The sequence below is a fragment of the Ruditapes philippinarum genome, unplaced genomic scaffold (genome assembly GCF_026571515.1).
Source record: "Ruditapes philippinarum isolate M1 unplaced genomic scaffold, ASM2657151v2 ctg268_1_1_1_1, whole genome shotgun sequence".
NCBI classification, from domain to species: Eukaryota; Metazoa; Mollusca; class Bivalvia; order Venerida; family Veneridae; genus Ruditapes; species Ruditapes philippinarum.
In genome coordinates, this window is record NW_026859070.1 from 83628 (window position 1) to 98004 (window position 14377).

Sequence of the window (14377 nt, forward strand, 5' to 3'; positions counted from 1 at the left end):
TAAAAGCCCTGGGGTCAAAATTGGCCCCGCCCCAGGGGGTCATTGATTTTCTCTATATGCATATAGTAAAAACTTAAAAAATCTTCTTTTAAAGAACCCAAAGAGCTAGAGCTTTGATATTTGGCATGAAACATTTTCTAATGAGTGTCTACCAATTTTGTTCAAATAAAAGCCCTGGGGTCAAAATTGGCCCTGCACCAGGGGGGTCATTGATTTTCCCTATATGCATATAGTAAAAACTTAAAAAATCTTCTTTTAAAGAACTCAAAGAGCTAGAGCTAAGATATTTAGCATGAAGCATGTATGTTCTAATGGGTGTCTACTAAGTTTGTTCAAATAAAAGCCCTAGGGTCAAAATTGGCCCTGCCCCGAGGGTCATTGATTTTTCCTTTAATGTGTATAGCAAACAATTAAAAAAAAAACTCTTTGAAAAAATCCCAAATAGCTAGAGTTTAGATATTAAGCATGAAACATCTTCTAGTGAGTGTCTACAAAGTTTGTTCAAATTAAAGCCCTGGGGGTCAAAATTGGCCCCGGCCCGGGGGTCATTGATTTCCTTAAATGTGTATAAAAAAAACTTTAAAAACTCTTCTTTGAAAAAACCCAAATAGCTAGAGTTAGATATTAAGCATGAAACATCTTCTAATAAGTGTCTACAAAGTTTGTTCAAATAAAAATCCTTGGGTCAAAACTGGCCCCGCCTCAAAACCCAATGAGCTAGAGCTTAGATGTTTAGCATGTGAGGTCATTGTTTTTCCTTATATGTGTATAGCAAAAACTTAACATCATGAAACATCTTCTAATGGGTGTCTTAATTCCAAGTTTGTTCAAATAAAAGCCCTGGGGTTTAAACTGACCCCGCTTCGGGGGCCTATATACAGGTGAGCGACCTCAGGGCCATCATGGCCCTCTTGTTTCTTATGGCAACATTTTGATCTCTTCGGTTAAAAAAGGTACAAGATGCATATTTTATGAAGTGCATTTGACTTTCATTGTGATGTAGGGTATGATTTAACAAGTGTAATAGAAAGGGCACTTGTCACAAACGTACAATGTTTGAAAATGCTGCGAAAGAAAACGTTTGCAAAATTTCTTTTTTGTTAACTTTACTTATATTTTGCAATGACTGATAAGTTATCAATAATCTCCGTAAGATATAAGTCATATTTATATTTGGTAAGTTAATCTCGAAGGATTAAACTTGGTTGGTATCTTTATTACTCAAATGATATAAAGAACATGTTACATGTACTTTCTTGTTTACAATGTTTTGTTTTTATTTGAATAAATGATAGTTTAGCTGGCATGATTTTTTGAAAGCTTGCATAAATGGTAAAAATCATGATTGTGAATTGATAAACTTTGAAAATAAAATGTATTTTTTATTGATGTTTAAATGAAATTCAAGTATATAAGATAGTGTTGACAAATTAACATGAACTTTAAAGGGACAAGTTTTCATATAATTAATTATTTATGACACACTTATTTAGGTACTCGATTGTTAAGTATTATTTATTTTTTTATTTTTTTATTTCTTCCCAGGCATTTATTTATCTGTTAAAGGGACTCCAGTAAGATTTTTTTTTACTTCAAAGGGACTGGAATTGTTATATTTTTTAGATTAAGTTTTGTGTGCCATTGATGAAAAGGTGGAACAATAACTTGTGTGCAAAATTTCAGATCATTCACTAACTTGACTTTTTCAGTACAATAATTTTAATTGTGAACTGGTAAAATAAACGAAAAGTACTCAAAATGTTTCAAATTAATTTCTTTGACTAAAACAAAAAAATGACTTTGATTTTTTTTTTAGGATATTTCTGTTGCATATTCTTTTTCTGTTTTAAGTTTTCCAGGTGATGTATGTAAGAATTTCAAATTTGTTTTTATTTTTATTTTTTGGGCCTTATTGGAGCTCCTTTAAGCATTATTGTTCAAAATGAATCTTCTATTGTCCATGAATAAAATACAAGATTTTTAACCTTAAACATAGGAAAGTAGCGAAGAAAAATAAAAATACATGTAATTATAATAGAGATCGACTCAAAACTTAAGTTTGTAGTGTTTTAAATGTTTCAACCAAAGCTTAACATGTAAACATTTAACATTTTATGCTTATATAAGATTTTTTTTTTAAATTTCAATTCAGAAGGCATGTCCCTTTAAAACAAATGTATGTTTTTAAATGTATATATTTTAATGACAAAGATTTGATTTGTATGTATTATTACTTGCCCTGTTTTACCTGTGATTCATATTATACAGGGTTATATGTTCTTTTTATTACTGTTTAATTAAGGTCAAAATTCAATTTTAAAAGTTAATTTAAAATTACGTAAACTGTGGAAAGTGGTATTTTAGTCTCATTATTTAACTTTTTTTTGGTTTGAATTTTATTGCTTGCATCATTATTTTTATACACTAAAGAAATCACTTCAAACCTATATCTTACTTTTTTTTTGGCTATACTTTTGCGCTTTGGTCATTGGTCTAGATATTTTAAAGAAAAGATTACATTTTGAATTGTGTTTTTAGGAAGTGATGATGTTAAGAAAAATTATTGTTCTCATTGTTAGGTAAATACTAATCATATGTTGGTTTATATTATACAATAGAATTTACTCATAGACTGGGGCATAAAACAACATGCAGTTTCCGAGAAGAATTATTGATACTGAGTAACCTCCCTTTTAAATTCATACTACACCAGAGTATTCTCCCTTTGAGCAAACAATTTTTTTACCAAGTTATTTCAATTTAGCATTTTATTTTATTTTTACCAAAAGAGATTTCCTTAAGAGAAAGCAATTTTTGTTTTAGAAGAGTAATCTGACTTTAAACCAGCACTTCTTGCATGTAAAAATACATGTAATTATAATTGAGATCGACTTAGAACTAAAGTTTGTTGTGTTTTAAATGTTTCAACCAAAGCTTAACATGTAAACATTTAACATTTCATGCTAAATTTTATGCTATCCCTTTGAGCAAGTTATCGTTTAGAGATTTTTTTTCTGTCATTGAAGCAATTTGGTTGATGCTTTTTATGATAAACTATACTATATTTATAAAGCCTAGCATAATTAACTGTCATAATATATGTTTTACTCATTATGCAGTAATATACGAGGTTAGCCCTAATAATTTTTCATTTGGTGGTGCCATTTGACCTTAATTATGTTGATGCGCTGTAAAACCAAACAAACATGATATTAAAAAAAGTTTTCATTTTTAGCTCGACTTTTCTATGAAAAGGGGAGCTATCCTACTCGCCCCGGCGTCGGCGTCGGCATTGGAGTCACACCTTGGTTAAGTTTTTTGTACCACCCCACTTTATTTCAGAAGTATTACAAGTATGGCTTTGAAACTTACCATACTTGTTCACCATCATAACCTCCATCTACAGACAAGAGTACATAACTCTGTCAAGGTTTTTGACAGAATTATGGCCCTTTTTTGACTTAGAAAGTGTATTGAGCTTGGTTAAGTTTTTTGTACCACCTCACTTTATTTCAAAACCATTGGAGGTATTGCTTTGAAACTGACCATACTTGTTTACCATCACGACTTTCATCAACAGACAAGAGGACATAACTCTGTCAAGGTTTTTTGACAGAATTATGCCCCTTTTTGACTTAGAAAATACATTGAATATGGGTAAAATCCACTTATTGCCTTAACCCTTTGAGATATTGCTTTGAAACTTTTAATGCTATTTCACATCATTACCCCCATCTGTACGCAAGAGAAGGTAACTCTGTCAAGGATTTGTTTTAAAAATTAAGGCCTTTTATCGACTTAGAATCTTGGTTAAGTTTTTAGTACCAGTCCACTTTTTGACTGAACTGTTTGAAGATATTAATTTGAAAGTTGGAATACTTGTTTACAATCATGATTCCCAAAACATTCCAGGAGAAGGTATTCTGTCAAATCTATATATTATGCTGATTGTACAAAAATATACTGCTTCCTTGGATAGATTTCTTGAAAAAATTATGTTATTTATGTCATTTACCAAGGTGTTCTGAGTGACGTAAAAATACCTTATTCTCTCAAAGTGGGTTTAATACTATTAAATTTATTTAAGGCTCAACTCAGTTTTTTTTTTCTTCTTACCAGCCCTCTTTTGACTTAACAACATTTCAAACTTTGCTGCAGTGTTCAAGGGTATCACACATTCAGTAAAATAATTCTTCACTAAAATTCTTAATGCTCCATGGCATTGTTCACTTTAAAAATACAGAGATTCTTGTATTGCCTTTTACTGCAAAAACTTTTTTTATTGGCAAGCAATAAAAAAGTCGAGCGCGCTGTCTTACGGACAGCTCTTGTAAAACATACAGTAAAAAAAATGTTTTGCTTCCAAAGGCTGGCTTAAGGCAATAAAGATAATATTTATTAAGCCATTATGCATTTAGTAAAGGGCCGGTTCTAATTATGTCATTGGGTGAGAAGCGTTTATTAAAGGTTGCAAATCAGTTTAACATAGTTTACGTCTATTCAGGCATTTAGTTCAAAGTTTTAGCTATATTTCCTTAAGAGTTTAGTCATGCTAATTTTATTGGATTTTTTTTTTTTTTTTGATAAGTAAAAAAGGTTGGTAATATTAATAAACAAAGTGTTAAGTTAAAATTTTTCAGTTGAATTTTTGTAATGATTTCAGAACTAAAAAAAAAATGAGTAAAAAATATAAAAAAAAAACCCCATTTTATATTAAGATTTTGTTAAGGTTCAACATTAAATTTTTACTTTTGAAATATATTGTTCTTGCCCCTCTTCTTTACAATCCATGTAAATATATGACACTTCTAAAGCTATCCATGATAAAATAACAGTTGTTTATTTATTTTTTTGCCATACAACAACTGTTTTACTAAGTTCTTAAAACAAGCATGTATAATTATTATTGTTATGTTATATTGTGACCCTGACATGGTACTAGTCCTGTTGTTTGATGCCCCATTTCATGATGTAATATTCTTTCATGAGTTGTTGAAATAAATGTTTAAAAATATGTGACGTAATTGATGAATAAAAATTATAAAATTCTTTTTAAAACATGACAAAAAAAATAAATAAAATGTAAAATTGACTTCTGTGTTGTCTTTTTTATCCCCCGCCGAAAATTTTCGGCGGAGGATATAGTAATAGTCTCCGTCCGTCCGTCCGTCCGACCTTCCGTCCGTCCTTCCGTCCGAAATTTTTGTCTGCAGCATATCTCTAAAAGTATTTGAGTTATCAACTTGAAACTTCATAGATGGATAGACCTCATTGAGGAGGAGTGCAGTGCACAAGAATGATAACTCTACCTTGCATGATTTTTGAGTTATTGCCCTTTGTTATTTTTCAAAATTGATTTTTGTCCAGAGCATAACTCCAAAAGCCTATGAGATATTAACATGAAACTTCATAGGTGCATAGATCTCACTCAGGAGTGTGCAAGTTGCACAAGAATGATAACTCTTCCTTTCATAATTTTTGAGTTATTGCCCTTTGTTATTTTTCATACCTAATTTTTCACCTGAGTGGAGCATAACTCAAAAAGTGTTTGAAGATATCAACATGAAATGTCATAGGAAGGATAGATCTTATTGAGGAGAAATGTTGTGCGCAAGAATGATAACTCTTCCCTATACATTTTGAGTTATTACCCTTTGTTGTTTTTTCATGCTATTTTGTCCAGAGCTTATCTTGAAAAAGTATTTGAGTATCATCTTGAAACTTCATAGGTGGATGGATCTCATTGAGGAGGAAGTGCAGTGCTAAAGAATGATAACTCTGCCCTGCATTATTTTTGAGTTATTGCCCTTTGTTATTTTTCAAAATTAATTTTTGTCCAGAGCATAACTCAAAAAGCCTTTGAGATATCAAAATGAAACTTCACAGGTGCATAGATCTCACTCAGGAGGTGTGCACTGCACAAGAATGATAACTGTACCTTTTATAATTTTTTGAGTTATTGCCCTTTGTTATTTTTCATACTTAATTTGTTCAATTCAATTTTTTCTCAAAAAGTATTTGAGGTATCAACTTGAAACTTCATAGGTGGATTAGATTTACTGAGGAGGGATGCAGCACACAAGGATGATAACCTACCTGCATTATTTTCTAGTTATTGCCCTTTGTTATTTTCAGCCATCAGTTATCACATAGGTTTCAAATCTGTAATCACTATAGCCATCAGTTTTCATTACCAAAAGACCTCTTAAAATGGAATTATTCTGCTCTACTACATATACATTCTTCCAATGAGCAAACACATTCGGCGGGGGATGGCCATGTTGACATGGCTCTTATGTCAATTTTTTTGAGCTTCGCCAGCTTCATTGTGATGAAAGGATATTAATCTTTACCCCACTATATGTATAAAATGGACTTTTTTTATCTGGTCAAAACCATTCACCAATTTTAGGGAAATTTTCAAAATACATGATTGTTCCAAATGAATGGTGAACAAAGCAGACCATTATCAGACTGCATGGATGTGCAGACTATGGTGTCCTATCTTGGTCTGCACTGGTCACATGGGTCGGAAGTGTATCTGAAGCTGCTAGCAGGCTAAGAGTGCAGCTACACTGGGTTATCTGTACTCAGTAATTATTCTCATGGAAAGGATATTAAAAAAGTTCTGAAATAGAATCATGTTAATAAATTTGTGTGAAAAAAAGAACAAGCAGTGCATATCCAAAATATCCAGGATGTTGATAAAATTTCTCGCTTAAGAATTTAGCAGCAGAAAATTTTGTTTCCTTGTATTTAATCCAGTATCCAATTGAATGATATAAAACGATATTTTGAGATTGTCCATCAGACAAAAACAATGCAATAATACAATTTGGAAATATATATCGTGTATTTACAGCCTTTAAGGTAGCTGACTTCATATCACCTGTGCTTTACAGATCTCTCCAGATACAGGCAGGCATGTAGGTGAACCACTGGCCTTCTGTAACTACAACAGACAAGAGCGATCAGTAATCCCATGTGTCGCCTCATGATGGCCAATTTCATGTTGGGACAAATTTTGTGACAGACGGACAGACAGACGGACAGTGCACAACTAGACTTGGTATTGATCATTCCTGTAAAGTTTGGATAAAATTGCACCAGTAGTTTATGAGGAGTAGTCCGGACAAGCTTTTGTGTATCTGGCAACACACAGAAAAAAACACCTTTTTATCAAAGGGCCATAACTTGGCCAAAAATCATTCAACCGGAAAACCCGTGCAATATGCGCAAGGACTTGAGCTACAGATCAATCCTGTAAAGTTTAACTGAAATTGCAATAGTGGTATAAGAGAAGTAGTCCGGACAAACTTTGAAATTAAAAATTATTTAAGGGCCATAACTCTGACAAAAATCATTGGACCGGAAAATGCTGACAATATGCACAACTAGACTTGGTACTCGATCATTCCTGTAAAGTTTGGATGAAATTGCACCAGTAGTTTATGAGGAGTAGTCCTGACAGCTTTTGTGTATCTGGCAACACACAGAAAAAAACACCTTTTTATCAAAGGGCCATAACTTGGCCAAAATCATTCAACCAGAAAACACATGCATCTATGCGCAAGGACTTAGCTACAGACTCAATCCTGTAAAGTTTTACTGAAATTGCATTAGTGGTATAAGAGAAGTAGTCCGGACAAACTTTAAAAATTAAAAATTATTAAAGGGCCAGTAACTCTGACAAAAATCATTGAACCAGAAAATTCTGACAATTTGCCCAACTAGACTTTGTACTGATCATTCCTGTAAAGTTTGGATGAAATAGCACCAGTAGTTTATGAGGAGTAGTCCAGACAAGTTTTTTGACGGACAGACAGACGACGGAGAAGTGATCCCTATATGTCGCCACTACTCCGTGGCGACACAAAAAGCGTCCTCATTCAAAGGAACAGGGCAACAGTTACTGGCCAAGCAGTTAAGGTTGCAGACTTCAAGTCATTTACTACTCACTGCTGTGGGTTTCGAAATGCCTTCCCCAAAGGACTTGAACGTTTTTTGTTGAGAAAGATATTCAGCCAAGGATGTCTGTAAGAAATACCCGGAACAATCCACAATGGTGACAACCATTGTCTTTCGGCTTCCACCAGTGAAGCTTGAAAGTCACAATGACTATTTTGTCAATGTTGGTGTGCCATTAATATGAAAGGGCAGGTAATTTCCATCCACAGGAGAATTTTTAATCATATTGAAGGGTAGGTAACTTCGATCAGATTATAAGGGAGGTAACTTACATCATACTAGGAATGGGATAAAAACTAAAAACATATGATTACATAAATTACTGGAAAGGAGGTTTTTTTTTGTTTTTTTTTTTTTATCATATGAACATGGAAGGTCCTACTTTTAATTCACAAGTGATTAATGATAATGAAGATAGGACAGTTTTTGGCCCAAGAATTAAAAATTTTGTGTTGTGTAGAAAGGAATACCCTAAAAACTTCTAATAAAATAATTGATTTTTTAAATGGTTTGCTTATTTTTGGGACAGCTTCTTTTCAAAGTTGGGTACATTTCATTTAAATGTTCGTCTCACCTGCTTTTTTCTCCCCATTTCAAATTCAAGTATATTTAAAGAATTAACATGCATAATGCATGAATGAAGATTTTACTGTTAATGGGTCAGTATTCAGTAGCTTAGGAGTATTTGTTTCTTTAATAAATATTCCCATACTTTTACCACCAGAAAATCTCAAACTTTAACACAAACGTAATCGAATTTATCTAATGTATTGTTAACCGTTTCAAATAAGCAGCATAAAATCAGCGTGCTGTAAACAACTAGTGTGTAATCATGCATAATGGTCCCTCCCCCCACACTAGGTAAATCCAATTACAATAGCTATCAATTAAATGTTTATAAAGCTGCGGTCTCACTTACTCCCGGCAGAGTCCAGGACCATTCCTGTAAGTTACTGGGATGATCCGGGGTGAAATTATTGTTTTGGTCACACTTACCCCTGCAGCACTACGGTAATTCTCAACTAACATCCAGAATGCACCCCAGACCATCCATGCAGAGCCCAGGAGAAACTACGATTCAGGTCGGTGCTTCCCCAGTCGTTCCTGGGTGACGCTGGCTGAGCCCCGGTGGATCCTGGCAGAGCCTAGAATGATCCTGACAGAGAACCCCATAGATGTTCCCGGAAGTTGCCAAAAGTTATGGATGTACCATGGTCGTAACCCCTGCCCCCATCCTGTCATTCCCAGATCACCCCGAACAACTACCAGGCTCTACCGGGATGTAAGTAAGACTGCAGCTTTATTAGCGAGAAAACTTTTTTGACAGCTTTTATCCATTTGCTGTAATTCAATGAATTTTGGAGTCTTAGATGCTTACATAATGTGTATCTGATAATTCTAATTTTCAGACCAGCTTTGTTTCAAGTTGCTTTTGACTGTAAGAAAATGGTGCTTTTTTAAACTGGCTTATATTCAAGACAGGGAATTTTTAGGGTATAGATGAAAATCAGGGCTAAACCATTTTTGAATAAAAATAAATAATTTAAATATTTATTTCATATATAGTTTTTTCAACAGTTTTCATAAAACATAATCAATAAATATTTTAAACAAGACTGATAATGAGATGTATATAATATATATTAGTATAGATAAAATAATAATACATGTAGGCTACTTAAGTAATATCAAACTCCGTATTTTCAATATTTTCGAAAATATACAAAATATGGAATTTGTTATCTCTTAAATATTATTATTTTATCTATTTCAACACTGCACAAGGAACATTTATATTATCATATATATGTAAACAAATAAACAAACTTGCCATTCAATTACAACTAAACATACACATGTACATTTATGTTAAAAATATACATCAAAATAATTTTATGAAAATAGATTTATTTTTGTTAACAGCACATTTAAAACGATTCTGATATTACATGAACATTTTTTTTGTATCAGAATATATTTCTTACTTTCAAAATGGAGTTATTTTATTTTGTGAAATTAAGAGACTTTGTTTAAAGATATATTTACATGTATTTGCTCTTGAAATTATTTAAAATGTTCTATTTGTAAGTGAGATATATCCCGTATTAAGTGACAACAAACAAATGTCTGCTATAAATCAGATTTTTAAAAAAAAAGTTTTTGTATGACTCTTTAAGCCTGCTGGCAGCATTTACATCTACCCATGCTAACACAACTGTCTGATCTTATGGTCTGCACTGTTTGCTATTCTATCTGTACTTATTTTGAAAAAATAACCCAAACTTGATCAACACATTTTTTTGAACTACTGAAATTATCATAATGAATTTTTTCTTGATTATTTCAAAATATAATTTCACTGTTGCAAACACCTATACACAAATATGAATTCAGAAGAATAAAATAAATCTTAAATGAAAATCTCAGTAGAAATGTAGATCTACATTAAAAATACAAAAAATGTACATATTCATAAAAATTTCAACAACATAAACATTATGGATTTCTTTGTTTAAAAGAGAACAAATTAAATGACATCATAATTTTGAATCTGCTTGCCTCCCAGATAAAGCAAACTATTTCAAGATACCCAAACTTGAGAAAAATGTACTAACATTGTAAGAAAAGTAAAAATATTCACAATTAAAGAATTGATATGTTTTATATGCAATAAATGCAATATAATTTTGCAGTATCTAATACATTTTTTTTGTATATCATATTTCTACTGTGTGACTTAAACACTAAGGGCTATTTTTGCATCTTCTGATCTGCTTTTGGTTATTTTCCAAGATTTATTTGCAATGTGTACATTACTTTCTTTGTTCACTTGACAATATATATCAAAATGTTTCTGAAGGCATGCTGCCAAACCAACAAACAAGTCGTCTACCAGTATTTTTACAAAGATTATATAAAAGTAACAATCATAAATCCAGTCTAAAAATATTAAATAGCTTTCTTACATAAACACTTTAAACCATGTAATAGATTAAACACAAGAAATTAAATTTTCAAAATTAAAAAGAGTAATAATTTGTTTTGCCAAATATTTCAATATTTTTTATGAATGCAGTCCTCTGTAAAAATTACATTTAATGCATACATTTTTTTGCAGTAAATCAAATTGCAAAATCATAAAATTCACAATTCTTTATTAAACATGATAGCTAAAATGCTTGTATTAACAATTTCAGAAAACAAGAGCTGTCATCTGGGCAGCATGCTCAACTATTCTCAGTGCTTGATATTAAAACAAGAGCCTGGATTATGTCAATTTTCTTCAAAAAAGGGTCATAAATCTGCCAAAATCCATGTCAAGAGTTATGGGTCTTGGAAAGAGACCTCATTTCAAGCTCTCTATAAACTGTGTAAAGTTTCAACCACCAGACCTTATTTCAAGCTCTCTATAAACTGTGTAAAGTTTCAACCAACAGACCTTATTTCAAGCTCTCTATAAACTGTGTAAAATTTCAACCAACAGACCTTATTTCAAGCTCTCTATAAACTGTGTAAAGTTTCAACCAACACACCTTATTTCAAGCTCTCTATAAACTGTGTAAAGTTTCAACCAACAGACCTTATTTCAAGCTCTCTATAAACTGTGTAAAGTTTCAACTAACAGACCTTATTTCAAGCTCTCTATAAACTGTGACATCGATGCCAATGTCCCCATGAGTACAATAGCTCTCCCTCTTCTTCAAATAGCTGAGCTGTTTACATGTATACTAATAGCAGGTACATAATTATGAAATACAATTTATAACAATAAACATATATGAGCCAAGCACAACAAAACCAACATAGTGCGTTTGCTACCAGCATGGATCCATGCTGTTGCTTACCAATTTTATTAAAAAGTTTGAGAAACTTTAAAAGGGAAAAAGAAAGGAAACCCCGAAACAGAAATGTGCTGAAAGGGGCAGGGGTCTGGATCCATGCTGGAAACGCCCCAAACCCCTTATGTTTTTTTGTATTGATTTCCCCCTTATATAAATTCAAAAATGAGCATTAAAAAAAACAATGACTTTGAAAAGGGTTTAAATTTATTGTGAAAAAGGTTTTTTTAATTTTAAAAATTCATAATAAATAGTTCCAATTTTTATTTAAAGAAATTTTTAAATTTTTCCCCAATTTAATAGAAAGAATAAATTTAAAACAAAAAAAAATAAACCAAAAAGTCTTTTTAAAACACAAATGTCACAATTAAAACTTTTAAATGCAAAAGATTTCCCCCTTAAAAATTTTTTTCCCCTTTTTTAAAAAAACCCCAAATTTTTTCCATTTAAACCCACCTTCATCTGCAAAAAAAGAGACCCTTGACAATTTTCCTTATCATCAAATTGGATTTTTTTTTGCAACAATTAAAAACATGAGTATTATCAACTTTTGTATTGTATGTGCAGCAAAAAATTGCCTAGAATTCTCACTACAAAGGAAAAACACAATGAAAATTGTTTTGAAAATATAGTGTATCAAACAAACATGGTTAAAAATGCTTAGGCAAAACCGAATCATGGACCACCCGTAAGTAAAAATATAACAGCAAATACTTAATTTCATAAATATATCAATTTAAAAGATTTACAAAACAGTCCATATTTTTTTATGTAATAACCTGAGTGGAACGTCAGGACAAAAATCTTTTTTGGGTTTTCAATGAAGCAGTTTCATCACATGCGCAACTGGGAGTAGACGATGTTAAACTGGAATACTGCTGACCTTGGGAATAAAAAACACCGTTACCATTTGGTGGATTTGGCACGTTTATATTTCTTCCCTTCTTGTTTTTATCTCCCCCGGCAACTTTGACGAACCCTTTACAAAATTGGGCAATGTTTAACACTATGCTGATAACTGCCTATTACAGTTGTGATTATCACAGATACTATTGCCACTTCTGAAATATAAAAAAAAATTTCAAATTACAAAAAATTTTTCCCTTCAGAAATTAATTTTCCTCCAATTATTTTTTTAATGCGCTGATACTGTCCGAACTACAAAGCATTAATTAAAAAACTGGGAAATACATGTTATTTGCATAACTCTTTCACAAACAGCTGGTAAATAACAACAAAAGAGCAAGGACCTATTTCAGATCAATACACATGCCTTCATTTCTATTCAACAAGATGTCTAAGTAGCAGTTAGCAATATATTGAATACAATTTATTGATCATATGATTATACAGACACATACAAAAACATATCAATTGATGTTTAACCCATTACTTCATATACACGCCTTTTAACGCCTTTTTCACCCCCCCCTCCCTTTTTGTTGTCTCAAAAGAATGAAAAAAATGCCTTATTTTTAGGCAACCCACCCAAACTTGTTTTTGTTTGAGAAATGTTGTTAAAAAGTGACCTCTTTTTCGGCGCGGCCCCCCCCAACCAAAAGGATACATCAGGGGGTTGCCCAGAAGGGGGATGTGCCCCCTTCTTTTGGGGGGGGTTTGAAGGGGGGGCGGAGTCCCCTCATTGGGCCAAGAAAATTTTGGATCTGTGAGAGGCTGTAAATGACCCCAGATTGATCATAACGGTAACGTGTAACCAACGCTGAAAGCCATTTGACTCTATTCAATCCATTGAGAAGTTGCAGCATTTGAAATCAATTTTGATGGAAAAAATCAACGCAAAATAGTGATTTTTTTGGCCCAATTTTGAGATGTCCCCTCGTTGCCATGGGTAACAGAAAATTTAAGCCTGAGCAGTTTGTTGCCCAAGGGAATGGTCCAAGTCCAAATTTGTGCCAAGTTTGATTAGTGTTGAAAAGCAAGTTTTTATAGTATTTATAGAATTTGAAATTGTAACGGGAAATTTTCAAATTGAAAAAAGCCCCATTTTCCAAAATTGCCTCATGAAGCAATTTGGGTTAATGAAAAAAATAAAAAAAATTACAAAAAACAAAATTTTTCTTTTCAAATTTTATGACAAGACCATGTTTTTAAACATGGAAAAAACGCGATTTTAAGGGTAATTTTTAAGTATTTTCATCATTTTCTTGTTAACCCCCATTTACTTCATTACAGCCGGTTTTAAGCCTTTTCAACCACCCCCCCCCCCTTTTTGTTGCTTCTCAAATGATTGAAAAAAATGCCTTATTTAGGCCCCAAACCTTGTTTTTTGTTTGAGAAAAATGTTGTTAAAAAAACGTGACCTCTTTTTCGGGCGGCCCCCCCAAACCAAAAAGATAAAAGGGGGGGGCCCGAAAAGGGGGGTTTTGCCCCCTTTTGTTTGGGGGGGGTTTGAAGGGGGGCGGGGGTTCCCCCCCCTTAGCCAAAAAAAATTTTTGGGCTTGTGAGAGGCTGGTAAATGACCCCCGATTGTATTTGGAAAGTGTAACCCCAAAACTGAAAACATTTGACTTTTATTCAATCCCTTGAGAAGTTGGGAACCTTGAAATCAA